This window comes from Hemicordylus capensis, chromosome 3 (genome assembly GCF_027244095.1).
Source record: "Hemicordylus capensis ecotype Gifberg chromosome 3, rHemCap1.1.pri, whole genome shotgun sequence".
Taxonomy (NCBI): Eukaryota; Metazoa; Chordata; class Lepidosauria; order Squamata; family Cordylidae; genus Hemicordylus; species Hemicordylus capensis.
Window position 1 is genome coordinate 116,962,937 of NC_069659.1, and position 18,508 is coordinate 116,981,444.

An 18,508-nucleotide genomic window follows, 5' to 3' on the forward strand; every position below is an offset into this window, starting at 1 on the left:
GCAAAAAGCGGTGTAAACAGCAATGTTTTGTGGCGCCGAATTCAAACTGCATTAGAGATCCATTTTAAGGGAGCAAGCCTCCTACAATGGGCAAATACATATTTCTTTCTTTCTTTTTGTAATGCAGATGTGACGTAATAGGGCTGTGATGCAGCAATAAAATCCGAAAGAAGGTGTCAGAAATATGAACAGCACCTTCTTTACAACACAGGGGCTGCGATGTCAAAACACAGGCAATATGGAAGCACATTTAAGGGTCCCATTGTGACACTGTGATAGTATGCAATCTGGAAAGCACCCTGGTGCTTAAAGGTAACAGTTAGAATTCATCTCCCCGATGCCATCGCAATAGCAATGAAGTTGATGGTGGTGGTTTTGTCTAGCAAATCAGCTCACCAGCCACTATTAGTGAGCTGATGGGTGAGGACCTGATTAGTGGCTGGATCGGAGGCCACTAAGTCATCCATCTAAGCTGCCTGGAGTTGTCTAGGAGAAGTTGGAGAGAAGTATTATAAATAAATAATGTATCATTTTAACAGCTGCTGCTCATGTGGTGATCAGGTACTGAACTCTTTTTCAATACTGACGGCCAGTTCACAGACCCTTCTGAGTTGACATTTTCAGGCAATTTATATTGATCCAGAGTTGTGATTGGCCCACATTTGTCTGATATTGTGACACAGTTTTGTGAAACATTTTCAAAAGGTTAGGTCAAGCTGTGTTTCAGGACATGTTGCACCCTAACAGTATGCTGAAAAGTGGCCGTGTATTGAACTATTGAACAGTTGCATACTCACTGGGTGGGGGGGGGGTCTGGAGATGGGTTTGATCAGTGGCCATGTATCTCAGCCCTGTGACCCACATGTACTTTCCCACAGAGACTGCAGTCACCACTGTGTGGTAGGGACAAAGCAGCCATATTGATCCAAGACCAGAAGCAAAGTCACTATTTTCAAATAATTTAAAAGTGGAATTGTAATTTCCAGAAATTTACTTAGAGCTGGACCTGTTGTAAAAAACAGAAATAATAACTGTTCACTGATATGATATGTTACCCCTGCTAACTGGGCAAAGAGGCACCTTTTAACGTGGTGATTCTCTTTATTGAGCAGGGGGAGAGTAACTGGCCCTATCCACCCCCAGCACAGCACCTCCAGTGACTGTTGCTGTTGTCTCTTATGTTTCTTTTTAGATTGTGAGCCCTTTGGGGACCGGGAGCCATCTTATTTATTTATTATTTCTCTGTGTAAACTGCCCTGAGCCATTTTTGGAAGGGCAGTATAGAAATTGAATTAATAATAATAATAATAATAATAATAATAATAATAATATAGCTCCATAACTCTTTGCCTCACACCTACTGCAGAGTCAGAAGGCAGCCCTGATGCTGTCCAGATGCAGAGGCTGCACTAGCAGCACTTCCACACATTGTGGCAAATGGGGGAAACTGTGGAAGTGCTGCTCGTCCAGATGCAACCATTGCATCTGGACAGTGTCAAGGCTGCCTTCCGACTCCACAGCAACCCCCCTGGGCACAGTGTGACGGAGATGTAAAGCTGCACATCATGCCAGTAAATATTCATTTAGGATATGCTGATTTCCAAGGGAAAGGGCTCAAAGTGGTTAACAGAGCAAAAAGAATGAAAAGATGCTCTGTCTCAAAAGAAACCCAAGGGAGGCACCAGCACCAGTTGCCACCACTGAGAGCAACACTGGGCAGGACTGAATGGTGCCAGTTGTTCTCCCTCTATAAATATAAGAGAAGCACCACTTCAAAAAGTGTCTCTTTGCCCCAGTTAGTAGGAGATACCCAACATTCATTGGACTAAGCTTTGTGTAGGTTACCTGAGGCTGAAGGCTTGTAGCTATTAAACAGTCAGCTCCTACCTAAACGCCAGGTCCCAAGGCTGCATGCCATTCTACTATGACTGTGAAATGGACCCAGAATGAACCCTCCCTATGTAGGTGAAAGCTGCATAGCAAATGGGGCTCACAGAGTTTCTCTGGACAGAGGGACAAGGCTGCAATATAGGCTGTGATACAGCTGGTGTGTGAGCATGGGAAGGAATAAGTCTAGTGGTTTTTAGTTTTCATTAGTTTATTTATATAAATGCAATAAAAAATCTGTTAAATGTTTATTTGTTTGTTTGTTTAGTAAATTTGTATACCATTCACTACCGAAGTATCTAGGTGGTTCGCAGCATAAAAAAACCAAGAATGCAACAGTTAAAACATATAAAAACCAGATTAAAAGATCCATAGAAACACCACCTAACTAAAAAGCTCGGCTGAAGAGATGAGTTTTTAGTTGTTTCCTAAAAGCCAACAGGGATGGAGCAACTATAATTTCAGCAGGAAGTGCACTCCACAGCCATTATTATTTCCTTCTCCCATTGGCAGTGAGTCTAAGAATGTGTCCACAGTGAAATTATCTCCATTAATTTATCTTTATTCATCCAGTCTTCCTCCTGTGTGATTATGCATGTATACAAGGACATCCTGCTCCCACATCCTGGCATGCCTTTGTGTAGAGGTTGTGTGGTTCAACCAAACCACCCCCTCAAGGGAGAAGGCATGCCAGGAGGTTTTACAGACAGCCCCCCCCCCCCCCCCGCCAATCCACTCCTGATTGGAGTGTGCCAGTCCACATATTCGCTGGATTTTTCCTGACCTCCTTGCAGGCTATCAGGGACCAGGACAGATAGGGCTTTGTTTTTCTCCGAAGGGAGGCTGCGAATTTTGGCTTAACCTGAGTTATGTCCGGGGCAAAGAAATTCTCTATTTCCAGAAGCTTTTGAAAAAAAAACTCCAGGGCTTCTGCTTTCTCTGAAGGTGATGGAGGTGCTGATGGCTATGCGGTGCTGATGGCTATGTGAATGGTCCATCTAATCCAACGAATTAAAATGCCATGAATCTGCTGCAAAGCAGATCCATTCTTCACCCAAGGCATAGAGCCATGTGTGAAAAACCTCCAAGAGGAGCTATGCATCCATAATCACACTGGAGGGTCAGCTGGGATGTACATTGGAACTGGCCCAAAGTTATGAGATTGAGATAGAGATAGAGATAGAGATAGAGATAGCTCTCCATCCCCCCCACTCTCTCTCCCCACCCGCCATGCACATCACTAGTTTTTTTCATGGATCTAGCATTTTAAAATAGCAAAATGGTATATACCTTCGCCAATTTTAAAAAGGTGCTGCTAAATAATTCATTAACTTCTGTGTTGAGTTGACTTGCCTACATGTAAACACCAGCCGTCAGGATCAGTTTTGTCATGCTGAGGAGAGAACAGCTGCTACATAATTGCCCCCACCAGTTTCATAGCTGCATTGCCTAACTCATTTGTAAATGCAGGACATAGCTAAAAGGTGACATCCCTACCAAGTTCTCTGAAGAGATAGACCTACTTCCAGTGTCGGAATGAGGGTAATAATGTGGGATTAGAATCTGTTTAGCTCAAGCAGATAGATGGGCCTTTTTGTTTTTGTTTTTAAATCTTGCTGCGAAATCTCGGGACAAAAGTCCTGTTTTAATATGGTGATTGCTTTTTGAGCAAATGGATTTTATCATCTGCTGATACTGATGCCAATTATTGATCCTAAAACTTATGCTGTATTTGGTGTGAGTGTGTATGTGGTTTTTCCCCACAGGGATTGCATTAGAAACAGCGTGTTGGAGCCAGTCTCAGAAACAGCTGACCAGAGAGAGCTCCATCCACATGCTTGTGTTATCAAAGTTATGATACAACTGCACAGTAGTAATATATGGAACTCAGTCTTATGAATTGGTTTAATTTTTCTGTCACCTCCCTCATCATTAATGGAAACAACACATATGGGTGTGAATCAACTCTAAGAACTAAGTGAAAAGGCAGGCAGGGCAATCCATGGCTTAGCACTATATGGATATTAGCAATCACAGATCACATTTGGATTATACAATAGCACTGTGCAGAGTTGGCTTGCACCTGCTGTCCCTGCTCTGTTCTCCACACATCTATTGGCTCATCTGCACTGCACCAATGTGCATACAAGATGGTTGCGAGAGCATTTTTAAAAGGCATCGATAGCATGTACAGTAGGGTTGTGCACAAATTGAATTCTGTGATTCAATTCGAGGTCAAATTGAATCATCCAGATTTGATTCCGACTCAAATCTGCAAACTCAAATATGATCAGATCCAATTTGAATTGGATTCAATTTGATTCAGATTCAAATTAACTTGAATCACTTTTAATGGTCCAGGGGGCACCAAATTGGGGTGGTGGGTAGAGCCCCATGGGTGCTAGCTACCACTCAACCTTCAAGGTGGTGGGGCACTCGGTTGGTTTTTTAATGATTACTTTAGTATTTAGTGATTTTGTATATTTCTTCTACAGAGAATAATGGGGATTCAACACAGACCTAACCAAAACCTAACAGCCCTAACAGAGATCCTCAGCTATCATTAAAAAAAGAAAGAAAAGAAAGCTAAGCTCTAGCACTTGTAGAAGTGGGGTTATGGAGCAAAATGTGCGGTCACTATTTTTGGAATGTTTAGACTCTTTGGTGTGTAATGATGTTTCTCCAAAATGAATACCTTTGAAGATTCATTACACACCGAAGAGTCTAAACACTGTAAAAATTTATAAATTTATTTATTTAACTTATTTATTGTTAGATTTGTATACCACTGTGGTGATGTGATTTTAAATTACTGTTCCTTTAAGGGGTTGAGTATGAGCACCAGCTGAAAGGGATCAGTGTATCTAATGTATAAAAGAGAGCAGAGAACAATGCGTAAGCAGTCTTGCCTTGGGCTTGACTGACTGCTTGCTCAGCTCCTGATGACTGTACTATACTAAGATACTGCCTATAATAAAGGACTTTGTGGACCTTATCTCTTGTGTGTCCTGGATACAACAACCACCTTTCATTAAAACAATCCCAAGGTGGTTCACACAAAAATTAAAAATAAGACTATTAAAATGACACAATTAAAATATTAAGCTAAAATATAAAACAAATCTGACTGAGAAGATACAAAATACAAAGAGGCAGCAGTAGAGACAATCATTTAAAAGCCTGGGTAAAAAGCCAAGATTTAACATGCTTTCTAAAAACTGTGATGGAGACCAAGGAGCAAATAGCCAGTGGGAGAGCATTCCAGAGTCTGAGGGCAGCAACAGAGAAGGCCCTGTCCCACGTGCACGACAGCCGAGCCTTCCTCATTGTTGTCATCCAAAGCAGAGCCCCCTCAGATGACCTTGTCAAAAGGACAGCAACTCTTGGGAGCAGGCGGTCCCTCAGGTATCCTGGGCCCAAACCATTAAGGTCAAAAACAGCACCTTGCATTGGACCCGGAAACAAACTGGTAGCCAGTGCAGTGTGATCAAAATGTGTGTGTTGTGATCCCAATGGGCAGCTCCAGATAAAATCCTAGCTGCCGCATTTTGCACTAGCTGCAGTTTCTGGATATTCTTCAAGGGCAGCCCCACGTACAGCGTGTTACAGTAATCCAGCCGTGACATGACTAAGGTGTGGGTAACTGTGGCCAGATCTGCCTTCTTGAGAAATTCCTAAACTGAGTACCCTATTGCCTTGTGAGTAGGGGTGAATTAGTGGCACTCCATATGCCAACTACCCTTTGGTGTGTAATGAATCTTCATAAGGATTCATTATGAGGAAAAGTCATTACACATCAAAGAGTCTTAACACCTTTAAAATTCCTAAAATATTAACTGAATACCCCACTGGCTTGCGAGTTAGGGGGCAGTTGGCACATGGGATGCCACTAATCCCCACCCCATATTCAAGGCAGTAGGGATGTGTACAGTCTGGCATACCATTTTTTAATTGTTTTAAGGTTGTTTTTAGAATATTGTTTTTAAAATTGTTTTTAAATTGCTGTGTTTTAAGTTTTGTTTTGTTTTGAACTAATGTTTTATCTTTGTTTTTATCTGATGTGAACAGCCCAGAGATGTAAGTTTTGGGCGGTATAAAAATATGCTTAAATAAATAAATAAATACAGACAGACAGACAGACAGTATGGTAGCGGGGGGGGTACCTTTAAGGAGCATTTCCCCTGCCAGCGCTCTTGCCAAAATTGCTGGCGTGGGGCATCAGTGTACCTCCTTGCCACTCCAGTCAGCATCAAATTACACCCGCATTGGGCACTTCAGGTTTGAGGGTGACTGGGGAGGCAAGGAGGTATGCTGGGCTGCTGCCCCGCGCCAGCAATTTTGGCAAGAGCACCCATGGGGGGTAAGGACACTCTCTCTGCCCTTTAAAGGTAACCCCCCTACCACCACCGAACTAGCTGAACACCGGACCTCCAGACCGGTTTGGCAGTCTGGAAAAGGACTGCCAAACCGGTTTGTGCACATCCCTACAGGGCAGTGGGGTACTCAGTTCATTTTTATGGTATTTTTGAAGACTCTTTGGTGAGTAATGAATCCTCATAGGAATCCATTATGAGGATTTGGTGAGTAATGAATCCTCATAGGAATCCATTATGAGGAAAAGTCATTATATACCAGAGAGTCTAAACATTTCAAAATAGTAGCAGCACATTTTGCTCCATAACTCCACTTCTACAAGGGCTAGAACTTAGCTTTTCTTTTCTTTTCTAATGAAAGCTGGGCATCAGGGGGAATGAATAAGGGAAACATGAAACTTGAATCTCCCATCGATTTGAATCAAATCTGGGGAGTTTCTATTTGAGCTCAAATTTGGCCAGGGCTGACCGGGCAGATTCATTTTGAGGTTGAATCACTCAAATCAACCAGATTAGAGTTGAATTGTTTTGACCTTGAATTGATTCACACATCACTAATGTACAGAGCCTCCAGGGAAGCAGGTTGTACCTGCAGAGTCTCTATGCAGAAGAATCAATGGACATGTGGAGTCAGAAGTGAGAACCGTGGGTGCAATCCTGATCCCCTTTCACATATTCATTACCCCAGGACAGGTCATCTCCACAGGGCTAATAATGCAAGACATGAAGGAAATTTGTGAGGGTGGAAGAAGCATTCCTGAAAAGCTTCAAGAAAGAAGATAGACTATGAGAGATCTAGTGTCTCCAGAGAGGGCTTACAGCCAGTGTTCTCTCTAATTCACCTACAGAAGTATTACAACCAGAGGTGCATCTAGGTAGTTTTGGAACTGGGACCGAAAGGCCTTTGGAGGTCCTCTCCTCCGGAGCCCCACCCCCCGCAAGTTAAGCACCATCCTCCTACAAACATACACCATGACACACACAGTATTTATAACACGTGGGTTCTTGAAGGCAACAGAACTGACAAGAATGCAAGAATATAAAACAGGTATATTTATGCAAATATGCATTGTCAGAAACATTTCAACATGCAACGTAACATATTCCCATCTCATGTATTTCTACCCCCCACACCATCATTAAATCTGATGTCATGCTCGGCCGCAGCGTGGGCCAGTGGCACAGCACAGTGACCACACCATCCAGGACAGATTAAATAGGATTTGGGGGGCCCCAGGGAGTGTGGAGGCCCTGGACTTCAGCCCGGAAGTCTAGGGGTAAGAGTGCCTCTGACTACAACCAGAGTAGGGGTCAGTGGAGGGCAGAAGAGGCATCCCAAGGGAAGGTAGTAGAGAGATAGATGCTGCTAAGGAGGGGAGCAGGGAGCTTCCCAGGAGCTTTCTTCACTGCACAGGCCAAATCTACACATGTAAACAAACTGCATGATCAGTGAAGGAGGCGGGAGCAGAGGGAATAACATCTTCCCTCTCCTTGTGTGTTCAACTTTCCATCTCCAAGATGGGGGCAGGAGAACATCTGGTTCCCTTTCTTGGGTAGGGTGGGGGGAGACCTGCATTAGGAAAATGCACAGAAGGGGACACACACACACACACACACACACACACACACACACACACACACACACACCTCTGCCCCTACCCAGCAGCACTGCAGGGCAGGGGGCAGGCACTTTTTCTACCCTATTCTTATTCAGGCTTATTCCTATGTAACATTCTGGCTGTAGTCACCCAATTCTGCTTAGCTTCCATAACTGCACTTGGGGGTTGCTGGGGTGGCCCAGAGCTAGTGGTGGTGTAGTGTACAGAGGGTGCCAACCACCCCCATGGATTGCTAACCCATGGGGTGCTGGGTTTTGTTGTTTCTGAGGTGTTCAGTGTAGATTCTCTGGTAGCATATGAGATTTCTAATGACAAACTATGAAGCTACTCTCTTATGCTGCCAGAGAATCTACACTCAGAACACCTCAGAAACAACAAAAGCAACCCATGGGGGTGGTTGGCACCTTCTGTGCGCTACACCACTATTCACTCTGGGCCACCCTAGCACCCCACAAGTGCAGTTATTGGGCTGCTGAAAGCTCCATTATTCCCTATGGAGAAAATCCTTAAAGATGCGTAAACTTCAACAAATCATTTAAAAATCAGCCTTTTGCCCAATTCCTCTGAAAAAATTCTGGTAGCTTCCTTGCCCCCATTGGGCACTACCACCCAACACACACCGTTTTGGTCCACCCCTTTCCCCCTGATGTGTAGTGATACATTTGCTGAAACCTCCATTATTCCCTAAGGGAGGAATTTTTAAAAAACCACCTCCAAAAATTCACAAATAATTGCAGGAGTCTCCAATTGCTTTGCCATTTCCTGAGTGCTAGGCACCCCTGGTTGCCTACCACCCACCCCAGTTTTTTGTCCCTAGGTACTCCACATAGGGAATAATGGGCCATAATAAAAAAAATCAAAAATTCATAAAATATTGTAGGAGTGTCCAATTGCTTTGGGGTTTCAGTGGCAGTTGGCACACACGGGTGCCTACCCCCCAAATGAGTTTGGAGGCTCTAACCAAACCAGTTCAAACCAGTTCAAACTGGTCCAAATCAGGTTCGAATCTGAACCGAACCGGGGGGGAGGGTCAAGCAAAACCAAAACTGAACCTCCCCACCCCAGTTTGAACCTGGTTCAAATTTGAACCAAACCGGGTAAACTGGTTTTGTGCACATCCCTATCAACAGGTTATACAGACCATGTTAGCCTCAAGCTTAGAAAGCATATCCCCACCTCTAAGCACATACAAAGGCTCTTTACATGACTAGTAGGCAGGGGGAAGGGTGGGCAGTGGGGCGGGCAGGTTGCACTGTACTTACCTCCCCGCCAGACAATCTCCTTAGCCACCTGGCTGTGGCACTCCTGAGAGCCATGCAGCTTGGCTGCTGGAGCCTGGGACAATTTCCTAGCCTCCGGAAATCCCATAATGCACCACTTGCCAAGCACAGTGTATTGGGGATTCCCCCATCAGACGGGTGCTCTAGGCTCCCGTCTCTGTAAGGCTGTTCTCACAAGCGGTCTAACCCAGGCTAGGGCAGCCCAGCCTGCATTAAGCTGTGCATGTGGAGCGCCGGGATCGCTCTCAGCCCCGGTGCTCCCACTCAGCCTGACCCTGCTTTTTGCCCCAGCTCTCAGTTAAGGTTAAGGGAGTGCACCCTTAACCCCAGCGCTGGGATTGTGCGTCTCTCTGCCAGACACAGAGATGGGTGCCTAGAGTACCCATCTGATCGGGGAATACCCCAATGCTCTGTGCTCAGTGTGCAGTGCATTGTGGGATTCCTGGAGGCTGGGACACATTGTGTCTCCTCTCCTCTCAGGAGTGCCTCTCATGTGTGTGGCTGAGCCACATGGCAAGGCAGGCAAGGAGATCATTGGTGGGGGGTGGGGTAAGTACAGTGCTGTCTTCTAGCCCCTCCTTCTTAGCTGCAATTAAACTGTGTGGGCTGCTCATTTGCCAGGTAGCAGAGGGAAATCCCCAACTCTGGTCATTTGCCCAGTTGGGGATTTCCCCCTCCCCAACTGAACGAATGAGCAGTCTGCACAGCTCAATTACAGCCAGGACGAGGCCAGAGGGCAGGGAACGATTGGTCTGCCATACCAAAGCAACTGCTGCTCATTCTCCGCCCTTCCAGCTCATTAGGATAGGCTGCTACAAGGACTACTCATTAGAAGTCCCTCCTCACCACATCCTTGACAGTCCTTATTCATCAGGTAGAATATGGACATTATAGAGTAAAGAAAATTCTATGGAAGCTCTCAATGAATTAAGAAGATTCTCTGCAGTATATATTCTTTCCCTGACAAAGAGCCCTGCTCAAAACGCACAAGGCACTTGCTTTCCCAATAAGCAATACCTGCAGCTTTTGTTTTGTTTCGAGAATAGAAGGATCAGCCATTACAAACTGTACAGACACACATTTTGCCTTCTCAGGTAAACCAAGTTTTTCTAGCCAGCCACATTGTTCGGGGCCACCTGGAGGCTTTATACACAGGGCTTTTACTTCGAATCTCCTCTGGAATGGAGTGGGCCAGTCCACATATTAGCTGCATTTACCCCAAAATAGCTGCGGGCTATCAGGGACCAGTACAGACAGGACTCTGTCCCCCCCCCCCGAATCAAGGTTGTGCATTCTGGTTTAGCCCAGATTAGGAGTGGCTTTAAAAAATCCTCTATTTCCATTGGCTTATGGGGGAAAAAACCCCGAGGCTTCTGTTATGCCCCCAAGTTTCTCTGTGATGTGTGGAGGGGCTTCTTTCCAAACTCGTACTTGAAATCCACCCAGGTGTCAGCAAAGAAGATTTGCAATTGCAAGCGCTGGGGGTGGTGGTTGCGGCAGATTCTTAGGAGAGGGTCCTTTCAGCTCATGTTTCTGTCAGGTCACATTAGAGCCAGGCAGCCTACATAATACACACACAGATGTCCCCTTGGGTGGAGACGATTCCTCACAAAGCACTCTCAGTGGAGAAAGCCCTCTCCAGTCCCTGCAGGGGTGCTGTGCTGAAGTCACAAACCGGGAGCAAGAAAGACATTGGCTACGGTTCCCCACAGGAGATGCTTTTAAGCACAGAAGCACCCTCAGCTTTGCTGAATCACAGAAGCATTTCTGCACTCTGGTGTGGACCCAGCTGTGGTGCATGTGTCCCTGTCTGCAGAATGCTGCCAGGAAGGCTTGCTAAAGATGAGTAGCATTTCACACCATCCATGGAGGAAAGAAGTAGAATGGCTGGTTGCGGAAGGAAGAGGGGCCACCGGGAGAATGAGAGAGTCCAGAAGGGGAGGGAGAAATTCCTGAGTTAAATGCAAGATGTAACCTGAGCCCTTGCATTCAGTCTTGTGGTCTTCCGTAACTAACTGTCAAACTAACACCAAAAAAAGGTTCTCTCGCCTCCTCCTGATGGGATTGGTTGGATAAAAAACCTGAAGCAAGTGGTGGGAATGCACACAGGAAAAAGATTTGCAGGGATTGCAGAGAGGAGCGACGCTATGTGAACTGTCCATTTAATCCCCTGAATTAAACATCTGCTGCAAAGCAGATTCGCTCTTCAGATACCCTACAGCATGAAGCCATGTGTGAATAACTTCCAAGAATTTCCCTGCTGTAAATGTAAACGGCTTATGCAATTAATCTTAAAACCAATGATAGGCTAGTAATAAACTGTTGTCAATAAATGCTCTATTGTGCTTGCTATTGAATGGATGAACTTAAAGCTCTGAACTGCTGGACATTTAAGGACCTCAGAAGAATATAAGAGCCTTGCTGGATCAGGCCCATTGTTTACCTAGTCCAGTACCCTGCTTCACCAGATACCTCTGTGAAACCCACAAGCAGGAGATGAAGGTGTGCCCCCTTTCCTGCTGTTGCTCTCCTGCAACTGGTATTCGGAGGCATCCTCCTTTGAACCTGGAGGTAACATCAAGGCTACTGACAGACTTGTCCTCCATGAATTTGCCTACAGAACCTCTAACATCTGCTTGATAGTACAGTCTCTTCCACTACTGCAACACAATGATGACCAGCCTTCTGGATGTCACCTGTCCTAAAAGAATCAGGCAAAAAAGCTTCTTTAGGCCAGGTGCTGTCAATCCTATAAAGCACTAGTGTATCTCTGTTAGAATAATAGACTATGTAATTCTTTCTGCTACAAAACTATAGGGCCTAGCTCTTAATGCATAATAAGTAAGGGCAGCAGTTTTTTAACATTTATCAAGGAAGTCAAACACTAGGAAGCTTTGCACAGGAGGGGCTGCTCTGCAAAAGTGTGCTATTACAGACGAAAGACCGTTTAGCCTGGAGAGAGCAAATAAAGCAACCCCCACCCATCTCCCTGTCCCCCTCTCTCTCTGGCCCCATTTCCACACAATGGGAAACCAGAGTTGGAGGGCCTGAGGTTGAATTTCTTGTTCACCCAAATGCGTGCAATGGCAGTTCGGACACAAAAGTGACCCAAGGTTTCCCTTCCCAAACTCCAATTTGAACCTTAGGTTTGTAGTAAACTTTGTCTCTCCTACCTGAGGTTCCATTCCAGGATTTTTACATCCAAATGCTGGAGTAACAGGAGTTGAGGGCGGAAGCTGCTCACTCGCGGCGGCTGTGATTGGTTGCTGGGGCTGTCCTTCATTCCAGAAGGAAGCCCACACAACCAGTTCCCCATCCTCCCTGCAGTCTCCCTGACTGTAGTTAGGGTCCTGCTCGTTATGTCTGAACAGAGGTGCACCTAGGTAATTTTGGAGCCTGGACCGAAAGGTCTTTGGAGCCCCCCCCCCGCAAGTTAAGCATCATTTTTTAACGCATAGGTTCTTGAGGGCACAAACCATACCACCCAGGACAGACTAAAGACGATTTGGGGACCCCCAAAGGGTATGGAGGCCCTGGACTTCAGCCAACGTCCAGGCCTAAGAGCATCTCTGCGTCCAAATGTTGAGAGGTAGCTGCGCAGTGGGTGGGTGTCTTTGTGTGTGTCTGTGTGTAATCATGGGTCCACTGGACCCTTGGATCTGCATTACATGCGAATGTGTATATTCTCTCCCCTCCGCCACACACACACACACACCCCACTAGTAGCAGGCCAAGTCTATTCAGCTATTTTAAAAATAATGTTTAGAATCTGGAAAAAATTCCATGAAATTTGGTTCATCTCTACCAAACACTTACCATTCCTACTTAGCAACTCTTTTGGCAGATGAAGATTGCAGAGCACCAGGGAGCAACTCTGTTGCCACACAGAGAGGCACGGCATTAAAAATGAACGAGTGACTCATTGAGGTAAATGGATCTGCTCTAGAAGGACAGCTGGGCACCAGTGGGAAACAGCATGCAAAACCCACAGGAAAAACTCCAACATTCAAGGCTGTCAACCCAGTGAGAAGTACCAAGCTATCATTCTGAATGCACTTCTGAACAAAACAGTGAGACCTGCACCATCACAACACCTCTGATGTTGCTCCAAAGTAGTTGCCATCTGTCTTCATGTTAAACTAGGCATCAGTTACACTTGGGGGATTTTTTATGAACTGCTGTGAGAGACAGGCTTGCAAGTAATGAGAAATATATACAGCAGATACAAATTTGTACAGCTTCTGGATGTGCAGTTGTGCACCCAAGCCCACCATGTTAATGACTCAGGCCCATAATTTTCTATTGATAGTGACTAAATTTACAGTTGCATAAATACATAATATTTGCATTCCTCGTAGATGATACCCAAGATATAAGAATTCTTCTTAAAATGAATGTAGTAAGACCAATGTCCTAAAAAAACAAAACAGAGGAGGGAAGCTTGATTATCCTTATTCAGAGGTCAGTCCCACTATGTGAAACATGGGTGTGTTTAGAATTGCAGCCTTGGTAGTATAATTTATCAAGACACATCACAACTCTACAGGCATATTATAATTCTACCACAGGTTCTGATTTAGTTAGTGAGTTATACAGGTGGCCCTCATTACCCACAGTTTCAACAACCGCAATTTCATGTATCAGCGGATGAGTTTTAGAGACACAGTTTCTTTATCTGCAGTATGAAAATAGGCTAAAATTCACCTATTTGTAGCTCTGAGTTGCCAGAAATGACCTGGAAAAGATTTCCAATGTCATTTCCGGCTGCCATTTTACACTGCAGAGCCATTTTGTGGCTCTTAAAAAAATCCCCATGATTTTTTTTAACGGAAAATCAGATGTATTGGTGGTTTGAGAGGGGGCATTGCTGGAGAGCAGACCTGGAGAGCAAAATACAGTCATTCATTTCTTTTATTTCTGCCTCATCCCTGCTTTTTTTTTAGCCCTTCTTTTATGTAGGAACCTTGGATTCCCATAGGGGTGATTTAGTTATTCACTGTTTGCATATTCACGCCTATAGGTGAGAACAAAACCCCTGCTAATAATGAGGGCCACCTGTACTTGATTAAACTCAGGACTGTCATATTACCATGATTATACTTGGCTGACATTCAGAGCAAGGAAGCACCAGTGCAGCGATAGGAACAGCATTTCAAGACTAACTGCACCAGTGCCTAAGAGGAAGCAGAAATTTATTACGACTTCCCCATCGCCAGGAAGCCCGTTGTGTCACCACAAAATATGTCCCTGACAGTTGTGCAGCCTTTGGGACACAGCACAAAAGGCTTCCTGGGGAAGGGGCGGTCATAAAAAATTTCCCCTTCCCGGGTGCACTGGCGCAGTTAGTCTGGAACTAATGTTAGGGTGCTCCTCTTGTTGCACTGGCTCTTCCTTGCTTTGAACATCCACTACTACTACTACCACCACCACCACCAGCAGCTGATTAAATCATCAAAAGCAGCAAAGTAAAACATTATAAAAGAGGTAGTAACTAAATGCAGGCCAAATTAATAATAGCAGCGACCGCTCCATTTCATGAGAGTGGAGAGCTTTCTGGAAAACCTCCTCCTGGATTGTACACGTGGGCTACAATGTTGCAGTAAGCTGCTAACTTTGAAAAGGGCTGGAATTACATGTTACAGAGCAAAATGGGATTAGCAAGCCCTCCTGCTACTTCTCCACTGAAAAGTGGCTTTGGAAATGGGCCGTGTGTAGGAGAGCAGGACTGAAAGATGGGACAAGTTTTCTTAATTTCCTGAGTCATTCACTCAGCTGTGTAAGCTGTGTACTATGTGGCCGAGGCTGGCATGGGACTACTTAGCAACCACCTGGTGTCTCCAGTGCTGAAGATCGGGGGAGGTGCTATGGCACTTAGAAGGGATGTGTTGGGGTCAACAATGTGCTGCTTCTGAATGTCCTGTCAGCACTTTACAGTGGCCTTTGCCAGACCTGCCATTATATTTGCTGAATTCACTGGGGGTGATAATGTTGTGAAATAGGTTCTGCTGGTTCAGGTTGATGCCAAGGCATGTTATCTGTGCCTTGTCCACTATAGTAGCTATAAGACGTCACTTTCAGCCTCTCACTTCATCTACATTGCATGGTCAAAGCCATCCCAATGTCTTCAAATGAAGGAAGAAGCAAAGTAAGGCAGCTGAAAAATGCTGTTGCACTGGCAGTATTCTATTGCTGGACATGTCTCAAGTTCCATAAGTTGAGGTACTTGTCAACTTCCTTAAGTGACAAGCAATATTTTGGAACTAAATTAATGCTAGATGATCTAAGAACAATGATCTTAGATCTAGATGATCTAAGACTGCTGTTCTGAGATCTTTGAAAGAGATAAGTACATGGTTTCAGAATAGCACATAGGCACATTTGATCCTCTTTGAACCTTGCATGCAGAAGGTTCCGAGCTTCCTCCCTGGCATCTCCAAGATAGGGCTGAGAGAGACTCCTGCCCTGCAACCTTGGAGAAGCCACTGCCAGTCTGTGAAGACAATACTGAGCTAGATGAACCAATGGACTGACTCCGTATAAGACAGCTTCCTATGTCCCTGTGTTCCTCTTAGGCAAAAATTCTTGGGTAGAATGCCCTTTTCACATGCAGCATCCTCTATGCATTCTCACACAATACAACATATGGGATTAACAAGACTTCTCATCTCCAAGCATTAACATTTATTGACATTATCATGAAAATTCTATAGAGGTTACTCTCCTGCTGAACTCAACGTAGGTGTAAGCTTCATTATCATTTACTATTTCTACAGCAATTAGTATACTAAGCACTTTCAAATGAGTAAAATTCAAAACAGTCCCTGCATGTAGATTTACAATCTAATAAAATGAAAGCAAAATGAATGAAAACAGAAGGGAAAGAGGCCGAAGGTGGGTCAATGTTGGGCAAAAAAGAATACAATCAGGAAGAAAAAAGGCTGAGATATCAGTAACGATGATCCAAGAATGATCATGCTGGGAAAGGGAAAGAGGAAAAGAAATATATTTTTAAAGCATTTTAAAAGAAAAGAGGTAGCTATTGGGACTGTGCAGTCAGATATATCCTATATAGATACTGCAACGATATTGGGGATATTGGATATATTATAAAGAATTCAAAACTGGTATTTAGAAGTCTATATTGGATTCGAATTATCCTAAGACTGAAAAAAATATCCTAAGACTGAAAAAAATATAGGGAAAATATCGGAAGACAAAATGGCGTCAGAAATACAAAATTGAATCAGCATCTTTCATCAGTTAGAGCATTTTTTCCCAATGGCTGTTTTAAAAATGACTGCAATCTTCTGCCATCTGCCATCTGCTTGCACGTCTATGCTTTTACCCATGTTCCAGAGCACAGAACAGGCTCTCCTCTCAAATAGCAGCAGCTGGAATTATTGTTCCCAGAAGCTTTTTTTTTAAAAAAAAAGATTTGATCAGGTGTTCTTGTGCAAGAACACCACGCACAAGGAGAGAAAGGGAAATAAAGGCTGTCAGGCAGCAAACGCTGCCTAAAATAGACGGGGGAGAGCGCGCTCAGGGCTGTCTGGAGCCTGGGTGTGGGCGGGGGAGAGCTCACTTGGGGGTCTCTGGAGCCCAAGCCACACCCCCGTGAATCACTAGAGGGGCCACTGGGCGGGGCCAGACGCAAGCCACCATTTGGCTGGCTCCACACCTGCTGTTGCTGATGTTTACCTTATGTTTCTTTTTAGATTGTGAGTCCTTTTGGGACAGAGAACCAACTTATTATTTATTTTTCTATATAAACTGTGTTGAGAACTTCTTTTGAACAGTGGTATATAAATGTTCGTAGTAGTAGTAGTAGGTTTAAATATGGGGAGGGTTTGGGCTCAATTCATAATGGCTCATTGTTTTCTGAAATGTGGGTGTTCATTTTGTGGGTGTTCATTTCTGAACCTTCCTAAATTGTAACACCATCACTAGACAGATTCAGAAGGCCAAAGGTGTGAAGAGGAAAATACAGAGAAATCAAAGCACAGAGATAAGGTGACTGAAGACTTAAAGAGACTTAAACATAAGATGAGGAGGAGTAAGAAGAATTAATTGAAGCTTTAGATGAGAATAATTGAAATCATGAAGAAGAAAAAACAAAGGTGTATATGGTATAAAGTACTGGAAACTGCAATGGTGCCCTTAGTAAACATTTCCAATTACAAGCAAGCAACAACCCCCAAACCCTTCATGTATTCCATTTAATTTAGGAAGCTGCTTTAAAATGTGCTCTTATTGGCCTTAACAAAAATAAAAGTGTGCTTTGTTTTCTAGTTCTTTTCCAGCTGTTCATGCCCTATTTTCAGTTTGTACTCATTTCCAGGCACAGAAAAGAATGGGAGTATTTGCACCCAGCAGGTGGGCTCTTTTCATCATTTAGAAAATGGCAAAGTACAGTTGTGATGTGTTCCCTGCTGTTTATGAGCAAATTGTACGTCAAACCCAGTGAACCAAAGTGCAACCCTTTTCCTACCTGATGAGTATCACTTGCGTACTTGGACAAAGTTTTCTGCTTAAAACAATAATAATTCAAAACCCTCAAGCTTCAGAGCAGCCTATTATTGGGTTAGAAAGACGGATTTGATCCCAAATACATACCTGAGATGAAACGGCAAATAAACCATGAAGTTCTGTCTTTGGCATACTGCGGCTACCTGTCACTGATACCTGAAAGGTCTGTCTCTCCTGGTGGTTGCCTGAAGCTCTTGTACAAAGTTCTAAACAGTTTTTATTTCCCAGTACTTGCCATCTTTAAATACATCCTGGTGTGGTCATGCAACACTAAAGAGAGATAGCTTTTCTAAGGCCTGGTTCTCAGTGAGGTATAAAACAGTGTCTGGGCTTCACTTCAGACTGAAGATCTGGGTTCTTGTGAGTGCATGTGCCTCCATACAAAAGAAATTCCTGCACACAGAAAACAAGATGTCATGGAGAATGATAAGCGAAAAACTTTCTCTGCAACATTTAGTTTTCTAGGTAGAGGGTGTTTTTGTTTTTGTTTTAAATTGGAGAATTATTCAGTGATGTGAGAACCACATTTGCAATCTGAAGAGGTACAGCCCAGACACAGTTTTACCATCTCAGCGAGAATTTAAAAAAACATTTCTGTAAGCTGTCTTGGAAGATTTTATTGAAGGGTGGGGCATCACGTATTCCATGTAAGTAAGTAAGTACCTACTTTCTATGGCCTATTGCTCATGACTGCCATAGTCAGCCTTAAAAAAGTATCTCGTGAGACTTGTACTGTTGCTCATTTCCATGTCACAAACAGACCAGGTGTTAAATTCATGTCTCTTCCTTGCACACAGTGATCCACATGATGTGGAAGGTAAAG

General features: G+C 44.1%; 1 protein-coding gene across 9 annotated transcripts in view; it reads right to left on the reverse strand.

The window, feature by feature from the left end:
* GLRA2 (glycine receptor alpha 2) overlaps positions 1-18,508 on the reverse strand; it is a 203,201-nt gene that overhangs the window by 14,995 nt on the left and 169,698 nt on the right. The window lies entirely within an intron of this gene.